This window comes from Dermacentor albipictus, chromosome 5, assembly GCF_038994185.2.
Source record: "Dermacentor albipictus isolate Rhodes 1998 colony chromosome 5, USDA_Dalb.pri_finalv2, whole genome shotgun sequence".
NCBI classification, from domain to species: Eukaryota; Metazoa; Arthropoda; class Arachnida; order Ixodida; family Ixodidae; genus Dermacentor; species Dermacentor albipictus.
In genome coordinates, this window is record NC_091825.1 from 174,170,481 (window position 1) to 174,182,671 (window position 12,191).

The 12,191-nt window shown below is 51.8% G+C and overlaps 1 protein-coding gene across 1 annotated transcript in view; it reads right to left on the reverse strand.

Annotated features, from left to right (window-relative positions):
* LOC135897514 (uncharacterized) overlaps positions 1 to 12,191 on the reverse strand; it is an 88,592-nt gene that overhangs the window by 12,238 nt on the left and 64,163 nt on the right. The gene's annotated exons all lie outside the window — the stretch shown is intronic.

Genomic DNA, 12,191 nt, shown 5'->3' on the forward strand with positions numbered 1-12,191 from the left:
AACCACAAAAGTGACGTGCCCACATGGTCAGTCTTCCAGACAACCTTTACGGAAGTGTTCGGCCGACCCGCTGTTCGCAAGCTGCGTGCCGAACAGCGCTTGCGCACCCGAGCGCAGCAGACGGCAGAAACGTTCACAAGCTACATAGAAGACGTCGTGGACCTTTGTAAACGAGTCAACGCCGCAATGCCCGAAGCTGAGCGAATTCGCCATATACTGAAAGGCATCGATGACGGCGTATTCCAGATGCTCCTAGCCAGGAATCCGCGCACGGTGTCTGAAGTTGTCAGCCTATGCCAAAGTTACGACGAGTTAAGGACGCAACGCGCTTCGACTCGGCGTCCTTTGGGAAGCGACGACTTGTTGGCGAGCCTTGACAACATGTACGACCCATCCTCATTCTTTCAACGGGTCAAGGACTTTGTGCGTGAGGAAGTTGCCTGCCAACTTTCTTTAGTCGATCCCCTTCACTCAGGAGCCCACCTCCCGTCTTCCAAACACGCTCCGCACCCTCATTTCAGAAGAGGTCGCCCAAGTTGTCCCTTCCGCACACCATCAGCCGCCTGCAGCCGCGAATCTCAACTCTACGCGGGCAGGGCAGCCTGTCGCCACGCCTCTCACCTATGCGCAACCAGTCCTGCCTGTGGCCGCGCCTCTCACGTACGCGCAGGCCGTACGCAGGCCTCCACAGGCGTCTTTCACGACCCAGTCCCAACCGCTGCCACCGGAAGCCCATGCTACATCTTGGACCGCACCGCGAGCTAATCCTTGGGGGACACCTGACAATCGACCCATCTGTTATTCTTGCTGCACTCCCGGACACGTCGCCCGATATTGCCGCCTTCGCCCTCAAGCGTTCGGCGACGCCTCGCGGCCCTTCCAGTACGGCAGCCAGCCATTTCGCCAATACGCCGCTCCTTCCCCCCAACCGTACGCTCCTGCGGACATCCCAGAATTTCCTTCGCGCCGCTCGCCATCCCCTCGCCAACGCTCGCTCTCCCCAATGCGTCGGCGACCCGCACCACCTGACCAGGAAAACTGAACGTCGCAGTTCACGAGGCAAGAACTGCGCCCCATTCGAACTGTCAAAGTCCTCGCGCCTCTCCTGCTAACGTGGTCGAAATTTGTGTAGAAGGTGTTCCTGCATTCGCTCTTGTGGATACCGGCGCAGCCGTTTCTGTGATAGCCGCCAAACTGTGCCGTTCGCTGCGCAAGGTGACCACGCCGCTTTCTGGGCTGTCGCTTCGTACGGCAAGCGCGCAGCACGTCACTCCGCACGCAGCCTGTACTGTACGTGTGCTTATTCACGGCATTGTTTACATCATCGAGTGTATTGTTCTTCCCACCTGCTCGCATGACGTCATCCTCGGATGGGACTTCTTATCCAGTACTGTACGTGTGCTTATTCACGGCATCGTTTACATCATCGAGTGTATTGTTCTTCCCACCTGCTCGCATAACGTCATTCTCGGATGGGACTTCTTATCCAGTCATAAAGCCGTGATCGACTGCGCACGCGCCGAAGTTGAATTTTCCCCCTTGTGACGCACCCTTGGACGAAGATTGCGACCACCCTTCTAAACTTACCGTGCGCGAGGACACAGATATTCCACCTGGCTCCTTCGCTCCCGTGCCCGTCTCTTGCGATGCCCTCGCTGATGCAACGGTCCTCTTCACACCGTCCGACGTCTTCATGAGCCGTAAATCTCTCCCACTACCCTTCGCGACGCTTGACATGGCTGGCGGCTGCAGCACTATATACTTTTACAATCCCCTCTGTGCGCCTATTACGTTGCTCGTTGGTGAATGCCTTGGCTTCGTGGAACTCCTCGACTCTTCGTCTTTGCTTGACGTACCCGGAGACTCTTTTGATGTCGACCCCAGCCAACCATCTTCGATGTCCGCGCTTGAGGAAACGTCTAGGGATACGTTCTCGAATGCCATCGCCGATACCCTCACACCTGCCGAACGCGCCGACCTTCTTGATCTCCTGCACAAATTTAGAAGTTCATTCGACGTTTCAGAATCTCACCTGGGCCGCACGTCGGAAGTGCAGCACTGCATTGACACCGGTTCACATCAGCCGTTACGTCAACGACCGTACCGCGTCTCTGCCGAAGAGCGTCGTGTCATTACCACCCAAGTCGAAGATATGCTGCGCCGTGATGTTATTCAACCTTCGCACAGTCCCTGGGCATCTCCTGTCGTTCTCGTTCGCAAGAAGGACGGGTCTATTCGCTTTTGCGTCGACTACCGTCGGTTAAATAAGGTAACGCGCAAAGACGTCTATCCTTTGCCGCGCATCGATGACACCCTCGACAGTCTTCAGGGAGCAGAATTCTTCTCGTCCCTTGACTTGCGTTCAGGGTACTGGCAGGTCCCGATGGCTGCGGCCGATCGCCAGAAAACCGCATTCATTACGCCTGGTGGCTTATATGAATTTAAGGTGATGCCTTTCGGGTTTTGTAACGCCCCTGCCACCTTTGAACGACTCATGGACAACACGCTGCGTGGCCTCAAGTGGTCTATATGTCTGTGTTACCTCGACGATGTCGTGGTTTTCTCGCCTGATTTTCCTACTCACCTGCTCCACCTCAGACAAGTTTTGACCTGTCTAACGAACGCTGGCCTTCAACTCAACCTCAAGAAGTGCCGCTTCGCCGCACGAGAGCTCACCATTTTAGGCCACGTTGTGTCCAAGCACGGCGTTCTACCCGATCCTGCAAAACTTCGAGCAGTCGCTGAGTTCCCGAAGCCTCAGACCATCAAAGAACTTCGAAGCTTCGTGGGCCTATGCTCATATTTCCGGCGCTTTGTTCGAAATTTCGCATCGATCATGGCGCCATTGAGTCAGCTTCTACGCGGTGACGCCGCCCTCTCCTGCTGGTCCCCTGCATGTGACTCCGCCTTTGCTACGCTGCGTCGTCTTCTCATCTCCCCACCTATTCTTCGCCATTTCGACCCGTCAGCTGCAACTGAAGTACATACAGATGCCAGCGGGGTCGGTCTCGGCGCCGTACTCGCCCAACGAAAGCCGGGCTACCCCGAATATGTAGTCGCCTATGCGAGTCGCACACTGACGAAGCCTGAGGCCAATTACAGCGTGACCGAAAAAGAGTGCTTGGCTTTAGTATGGGTACAGAGGCTAGAAGGTTTTTTAGCCTCTATAGCATGGGCACTTGGCAAGTTCCGACGATATCTGTACGGGCGCCCATTCGACTTGGTCACAGATCACCATGCGCTTTGTTGGCTCGCCAACTTGAAAGATCCCACTGGCCGCCTAGCCCGTTGGGCACTACGCATCCAGGAGTACGATATTCGCGTCGTATACCGCAGCGGACGCACACACTCCGACGCAGACGCCTTGTCTCGTTCACCTTTACCTCCAGACTCGGCCTGCGTAACAACTTCCGCACGTTCAGTGTCATCTCTCGACATGGACTCCTTTCCAACCGCACAACGTCGTGACCCGTGGATCGCTTCTCTTTTCGACTATCTTTCTGGATCGTCGACCATCCCTGTATCCCGAACCCTCCGACGCCAAGCAGTTCATTTTGCTATTCGTGACCAGCTGCTGCGCCGACGCAATTACACTCCCGAAGGTCGTCGGTGGCTTCTGGTGGTTCCCTGCAGCTTACGGTCTCAAATATGTGCCGCTTTCCACAACAATCCGCAGTGTGGCCATGCCGGAGTCTTCAAGACGTACGAACGAATTCGCCACCGCTACTACTGGCGCGGCATGTACAATTTTGTACACAAGTTTGTTCGGTGTTGTCTTGACTGTCAACGCCGCAAATCGCCGCCTTTACGCCCATCTGGTGCCTTGCAGCCGCTCCCGTGCCCTGCCACACCCTTCGATCGCGTCGGCATCGACCTATATGGCCCGCTTCCTATGACACCAGACGGCAATCGGTGGATCGTAGTTGCTATTGATCATTTGATACGCTACGCCGAAACTGCTGTTTTACCAAGTGCTACAGCGCGGGATGTCGCCTCTTTCGTCCTACATCGCATCGTGCTTCGACACGGCGCACCTCGGTAACTCCTCAGCGATCGAAGTCGCGCCTTCCTCTCCGAAGTCGTCGAAAGTTTGCTTTCGGAATGCCATATTATTCATCGGACAAGCACGGCATACCATCCACAGACTAACGGGCTCACAGAGCGATTTAACCGCACACTTGGTGATATGCTCTCTATGTACGTGGCATCTGATCATGGTAACTGGGATCGCATCCTTCCATTCATCACGTTCGCGTACAACACCGGGATCCAGGCCACTACGGGATTTTCACCTTTCTTCCTCCTGTATGGCCGCGAGCCTACACATACCATCGACACGCTCCTTCCATACCGTCCTGACGCCTCCGAGTGTCTACCTGTTTCCGACATCGCCCGACAAGCCGAAGAATGCCGCCAGCTAGCGCGCTCCTTTACGGCAGAGCAACAGCAGAGCCAGAAAGAAAACCGCATCGACACGCTTCCAAACACCACCTACGCTCCAGGCGTTCTTGTGTGGTTGTCGGTCCCTTTCCAAACGCCAGGGCTTTCCTCGAAACTCGTCCCAAAATTCGAAGGGTCTTACCGAGTCTTGGAGCAAACATCCCCGGTGAATATTCTCATTGAGCCCCTGTCACCACCTGAAGACTTGCGCCGGCGTGGACGTGACATTGTCCACGTCTCGCGTCTCAAGCCCTACCACGACCCTCTGCCTCCCGATTCTTAAGGCGCCAGGATGGCTCTTTTTGTCCGGGGGGAGATTGTGAAGAAGAAAAATTGGAGGACGCTTAAGCTTCGCCTTCAAGAGTGGGACGCGACAGCGTTCCCGTCGACCCGCCAAGGGGTATAAGACAATGCGCTACGGCACAGCGATCACTTACGATGCGCCCCACATCGGACTTAGCGCCCACCTATCACGCGGTGAGCGTCGAGCAACGCAGCGTTCGGCGCGGCAACGAAACGTGCGCCTGAGCGAACGGAACGAACCAAAGAACTCGGTGTATCGGAGGGGAAACGATCTACGCCAGCCAAACGTCGTGATCGGCACGGGCAGAGAGATAGGTAGTAATCTAAAGAAAGGAATGGCGCTTGATTCTGCAACCGGGAGCACGGCGAAGCGTCGTCAGGAGAGAGGGAGTCGGGACCGCGACGCGCCTGGCAGCGGTCCCAATGCGCGCGCGGCGCGCCTCCTGTCGGGGCAGCGCCGTACATTGAGAGGAGGGGGTCTTCTGTGTTTGCCGCAAGATGGCTCTGCGTGTGCGGAAAGCGCAGAAGAAATGCAGCGGAAACGCACTTCGCAACTCGTGTAATTGCGACTTCTGTACGTTGCATGTTCATAATTACCGATATACACCGCAGTATAACTTTCCACGGCTCGTTTCGAAGGCAACACCGCATTCACTAGAGGCGCGTTTGCACCGCTTGGAAGCATCGAACTCGTGGCTGTGTGGTAGCGTCTCCGTCTCACACTCCGGAGACCCTGGTTCGATTCCCACCGGGCCAATCTTGGAAGTTGCTTTTTATTTATGAAGCGCCTGCCGTGATTTATCGCTCACGGTCAACGCCGCGGACGCCGACGCTGACACCGACGACACCGGCTTTTCTGCGACACGAGCTCCTTAACGCTATCGCGTTAAAACGTGCCTCGCGGCACAGCCGCATCGCCAACGCGCGGCTCGTCTCGGCTCGCGCTGTTGATTGCTGGCGTCCGTTTGGACAGTGCTTCGGGCTGCCTCGCCGTTCCCGGTTGCTGTGCCTTTACATCAGGAGCCGCCAATAAGCCTTTTCTCAATATATATATATATATATATATATATATATATATATATATATATATATATATATATATATATATATATATATATATTGCCGCGGGGCAATAAAATGTATGTATTCACAATATATGCAGTTACGAGGTCGTAGCTCAGTAGTCAGGGTACCACCATCTACCGATCGTCGAGACACTTCAACCTCCTCTTCGCGTCACAACGTCCTTTCGCCCACAGCGGCACAAACTCGTACGTGACATTAACTCGCGGCGGCAGAAGCATCGTCTCGATGCTTCTTAGGGTGTGCGAGTTACAGGGCTTTAGTCGCGAAACGTGTACGATATCAGTTCTTGGTGGGGTAGAAGACGTCGAAGTCACAGGTGATATCTCATATGTAAGGCTGGTGACTTGGCGAAGAGGTGTGGCCCGACATATCGCGGCAACTGTTTTTCGCAAAGGCCGACGCGACGGGATGATAACCAAAGCAGGACAAGTGATCCAGGGCTGAAATGAACGTCCCGACGACGACTGTCTTAACTGTGCTTTTGGCTAGTCTGAGACGCCAGAAGACGGTCACGGGTAATGCGACGTGCTGTGGCCGCGCTAACAATGGTGTCGTGAGCATAGAATATGGTAGTGGCGGTATCGGAAGGGAGCAGCTAGTCAAGAGGCAGGAGTGGGTCATGGCAATATAGTAGACAGAACGAAGAATAACCAGTATAATTGTGACGCGAGGAATTGTACGCAAACGCCACGAAGATTAAGGTGCAGTCGCAATCCCAGTGATCATCGGACGCGTACGTGGAAATCATGTCCGTGAATGTACGGTTGAGACGCTCGGTAAGTCCGTTTGTCTGTGGGTGGTAGGCCGTCGTAACTTGTAGGACGTGGAGCAAGAGTGAAGGTCGTCGACAACCTTAGAAAGAAAACAGCGGCCCCTATCAGTGAGTAGTTGACGTGGGCCACCATGATGTAGGATCACCTCATGAAGGAAAAAATCAGCCACATCAGTTGCCCAGCTCGTAGGGAGGGCCCGCTTTATGGTATAACGCGTGGTATAGTCCGTCGCAACGGCCACCCACTTGTTGCCCGAGGATGAAGTTGGAAATGGGCCAAGGAGGTCCAGGCCGACGCGGTAAAATGGCTCCCGGGGGATATCTATAGGCTGAAGGTGCCTAGCGGGATAAATTGGAGGCTGCTTGCGGCGTTGGCAAAGTTTTCAGGCTGCGACGTAACTTCGAACAGAGCGATATAGCCGAGGCCAGAAAAATAGCCTGTGGACAAGGTTGTACGTACAGGAGACAGCCGAATGACCAGCGGTGGACGCATCGTGTAACTGCGATAGAATCGTCGAGCGCAGGTGCTAGGGATCGACGAGAAGCAGTTCAGCACCCAGTGGACTCATATTGCGTCGGTATAAGGCCCCGTCCTGGAGAACAAACATACGGAGGGAAACGTCATGTTGCTCCGAGGTAATGTGTTTCTTTTCATTCATTCATTCACTTCATTTAGTTCCATTTCATTTCATTCATTCATTTCATTCATTTATTTATTTCTTGAAAGGGGTATTGGAGGGAGGGGGTTCAACTGCAGTGAACCGTGTTCTTGAAATTTTCCGTGAGAGCGCCTTTGGGTTGAGTTTCACATTTGCAAAGTTATTTCTGGATCCCGTGCGTGCTGGAGGTATCAGCCTCGCTCAAAAAAAAGGTATTTTAAACTACCAGTCGGCTCATTCGAAGCTTGTCAAAAGGGGAATTGCAAAAAACTGCCTGTGTGCTGCTCTTGATAAGTCCTGCCAGCATGAAATGCAACATAGCGTGTTTTACAGCTACAAAGACTGCACAGCGCAGGATTTCAATATGACATTGTCACCTCGGTGCTAGAAACCCTTGACAAGGAAGCGCAGGGTCCATCAGAGCTCCGCCCAAGCGTAGAGCCGCAACGCCGACGACCTGTTGCCCCCTCCATCCCGTACTACCACCAAATCTCTCACCGCCTGAAAAAGGTGGCTGAGAAATGTGAAGTCCCGGTGGCTTTTACGGCGACCAAGAAACTGGCGGGCATGTGCAACATGGTGCAGGGAAGGAATAAAAGAAATGAATGCAATATCAAGCACGTTGACAGGTTCGTCCCTTGCAGAATAGGGGTACTGTACCAGATACCCCTTTCTTGTGGCAACAGCTACATAGGGCAGACGGGACAGTGTCTTAACGTCAGATTGCAGGAGCACCGCCACGGGGTAGAAGGAATCGCGGGGGGGGGGGGGGGGGGGGTCAAACTGGCTGACCATTGTCGCCACTGTCGTAATTGCACGCCTAGGTTCCGTGACACTAAAGTCTTGAAGATGTTCGCGTCGCAACTGAGCGGCGAAATCTATGAAGCTTAATGTATAAAAATGGAATCTGGCATCTGCGTAAGCAGCTCTTCAGTGTCACTGAGTGATAAAGAGTTTATTCATTTACATGCAAATTTGTGGCACTCACGCCGGTATGCCAATGACGAGTGATGGTTGTCCGATGATTATCAAGTGTGATTAAGATACATGTATAAATGTGGGCTTTCCCGCAGTAAATCTCAGTTGAAGTTCCGCGCCTGTCCTGTGGGTTTTTTTCCTCGTCCGTTGTCGTTTGCACGGTTACATGATGCATTCCAAGGTAAACTGAAGTGAAAGTACAGAATTTAATGTATTAAACAGTTGCAAGCATGATAATTCGCCCATTTTCGTACTTGTTGGTTCCAAATGTTCTTGCTGTTCAGTTTGGGTTACCTCAGGACATTTTTGCAGTAGTGAAGCGGTGCATCACGTTCATGCACAAAAAGAATGCATCATTTCTAATAGCTTCATGTCTTTCATCTATTTCCTTGTGAAACCAGCAGTGTGATCTCTTCTAATGTATAAACGAGCGCACAAATGTTCTGATTTGTAATCTTACTAATACTTAAGCTGTTAACATGCATTGTAGTTACGCGGATATCAATTTTACGGAGAGTAACAATATTTATTTACCATGCTGCTTAAGCACCCTAGAACAAACAGTGTACATTTGCTTGTGTTATGTAGTCACAAATCATTACAATGTATATGGCACACCTTTTCGCATTTTATATTGCAAAATTGTGTTTATTCAATTTCTGATGCAGTCAAAATTTCTGTTCCAGACATGCAGCGATGAGGACTGCACCAGTATAAAGCAAAACACTCCATGCACTAAACAGAAGCTGCTGCTTGCTACAACAAGGTCATTGTGTGGACTTTGGCTGCTACTACAAGGTAAACAACACCTGGTTCAGAAATAAATGTGCTTGATATATGCTGTATTGGATTGCTAGTCTTGGGATACATGTCATTTGTTAGTAGCAGATGATATGAACGTTTGTTCATGTTTACAGTTCAGCATAATTGGTTCGAAAATAAAAGAAAACACTACATTAGTTTGGATAATCTCTGCTGTATCTCATGTGCCACTGTTCTGCCCCAACAGAGTCTGTGCCAAGTACATCTTGGTCATCACGGGAGCCCCCATCTACACCAACAATAACGGGCTGGAGCCGAATTCGCAAGACCACAAACAAAGAAGCCATTCCAGAATTATTTGGATGAGATATCAAGTCTACGGACAGTCCATCATTCCACCAGCACGGGTACTGGCCGAGTCATCCAGGTACCTCAACAACAAAAGTTCTGCGTCTTCAAATGTACCCGCAACCTCTGAACAAGCACAGACGACGCTGGGCAAGAGTGTTCCGTCAGCTTTCGCCCTTCACATTCACGCCGAAAGCGAAGCGTCTAAGCGGCTAAGCGGATTTTCAACGCGGCGAGGCGGTGAGCGCCCGCGCCTGTTCAGACCAGACGGCTTGCCTGGCGGCCCGCGTCGCAGGGAAGGCGGGGCACCTCGCAATTTCTTTAGCAATTTCAGGGACGTGCCGCCATCTCGCGGCACTTTGGGTTTGTACGCGCACTTTCGATATTTTTTTCGTCGTGGTTTGGCGCGCGCCCGTCCTCTATCTACTTCTGCAAAATGATGAGCTCAGACGAAGAAGACGAGATCGTTCGCATTTCACTCGCCCCTGGTGTAGTCGCTTTTCAAGATTTGTTACAGTGAAACACAAGACAAGGACAGAAAAAAGGTAGAAAGCGACGACACGGCGCCGTGTCCTCGTTTTATACCTTCTTTTGTCCTTGTCTTGTGTTGCGCTGTAACGAACCTTACTAAGAGAAGAAAGAAAGAAAGCGGCCAACTTGTCCGCGCGGAAAAAAAATCGGTCCGAGCGCGATCTGGCCAAGCGGCCGCGTATTTTTCGCAAAGCGAAAAATCCGCGGCCGCTTGGCCGGAGACGCTTGTCCGCTTATCCGCTGCGCCTTCGGTGTGAACGTGCCAGCTTCCTGGCCTTGCCAATTTGTGCCAAGTATAATAATTTGTTTCAATAAATGCAAGCTTTTTCATTCCACACTTTTGTTAGAGATCATTCCTCTTCCTCATCCAAACATTAGGTCAACCGATTCTTTGCTCAGTCACTTTCTAGAAGCATAACATATCTGTAGCAGTATTTTCTAGTGTATGTTGCCATGTGCAATTCCTCTCCTGAAATAACTGATGTGGCATTGGCATGTGTCTTGCATTAACCTTTCCACTGTGTGCTATGTAGCACTTAACTTTTCTTAAATGTGTTTGGCTTTCAGTGCTTGCAAGGTAGAGTGGCTCCTTTCTTGAATGCAAGCTTTCTCATTACCATATTGAATTCCTAGTCTCATTCAGGATTGCTATTCTTGCTCAACAGCCTGTGTTTTTGTGCAAGTTACATTGAAGTGATTGATTGCAGAATCTGGTTTCGCTGCTGTCCGACTTGGTACTTGTCACCGTGTTACGTTTCTCATATGTAGGAGCCTGGTCAATTGCATTGGGAAACAGTCTCTCAAGGCAAGCACCTGCTCCTACAGTCCGCACAGTGACATAGACTGCGAATTTACACGCGTGCACCGCGGTTGGTACTCACCGTTCCGTCCTTTCCTGCTGCTGCTGAGTGCAAATGTTGCTTGTGGCCTTCCTCGGCCATTATTTGGTGTCAACGGAGACTCCCATACATGATTACATGGTTCTAAGTGTATGAAGTTGATATCCACTGTGTGAAAAGGCCTGCAAACGCGGCTGCAAAATGGTGATGTCCCCAAAACCGACCATGCCCATATTTAGATAATGTGGGGCACCAAGTGTTAGTTACACATTATTGTCATGCGAAAGAACAAAAAGAAACATGCAGGTTGGAAAGGCGGTAACGCTAAAATGCCGAGCACTCCATGTCGCTGTGTTGGCTGCGGCAGCAGATGCTTGCGTCACCCGATTGCTTCGCAATGCAAGATGCTTATCTTCAACGGCGACTGTCGGTGCAAACACGTGGGACACACTCTCCAATCTGCTTGCGCTGCTGGTTATTGCTTGTTACCAGACTACCATGTGCGACGAAGGCAAGCACTATGCCTACAGTCGGACGGTTGAATGTGCCGCAAGCCACCCGTGTGTGTGTGTACGCTCACTGTTGTCATGTGGATCGTAGCCAATGTATAGTGCCAATGTATAGATTGAGCGTTATGTTAGAGTATGCTGAAGTGATTTGATTGCAGAGTCTTGTTTCAATGTTGTCCCACTTGGTCATGGTTGCCGTGTTACATATCTTGGATGTGGCGGCCTGGTCAGTGGCGTTGGCCAACAGCCTCTCGAGGTAAGCACCTGCTCCTGCAGTCCGCACAGCGACACAAACTCCCTGTTTACATGTACTGAAATTGGTGCTCCCTGTTTGTCCTTTCCTGCTGCAGCCGTGGGTAAAGTGTGCTTGTTGCCTTCTTTGGCTGCGATTTGGCGTGAACGGATACTACCACACATGATTACATGGTTCGAAGTGTATGATAACCACATGAGTGGAAACGCCTGCAAAAGTGGCTGCAAAATGGTGATTCCCACAAAACAGACCATGTCCATATTGAGAGCAGGTGGGGCACGAAGTGTGAGCAACACTTTAGCGGCCACCGAAAGAACAAAAAGAAACGTGCAGGTAGGAAAGGAAGTAACGCTAGGATGCCGGGTAGTTCATGTCGCTGGGTTCGCTATGGCAGCAGGTACCTGCGTCACCCGATTGATTCGCAGTGCAAGTTACGGCGACTGTCAATGTAAACAGTTGGGGCACTGTTCAATCTGCTTGCGCTGCTGGTTGCCACTCGTTACTAGACCGCCATGTGCGACGTAGGCAAGCACTGTGCCTGAAGTCCGATAGCTGAACCCAAGTAACCACGGATATCCGGGCGACGTCCGACGGACGTCCTTTCTGGATATTCGGGATGTCCGTGGGATATCCATGAATGTCCGACGTACGTCCGAGGGACGTCCCTGGGGAATCCAAAGGTAATCGCTTTGGCATCCGTAGTACGTCCGA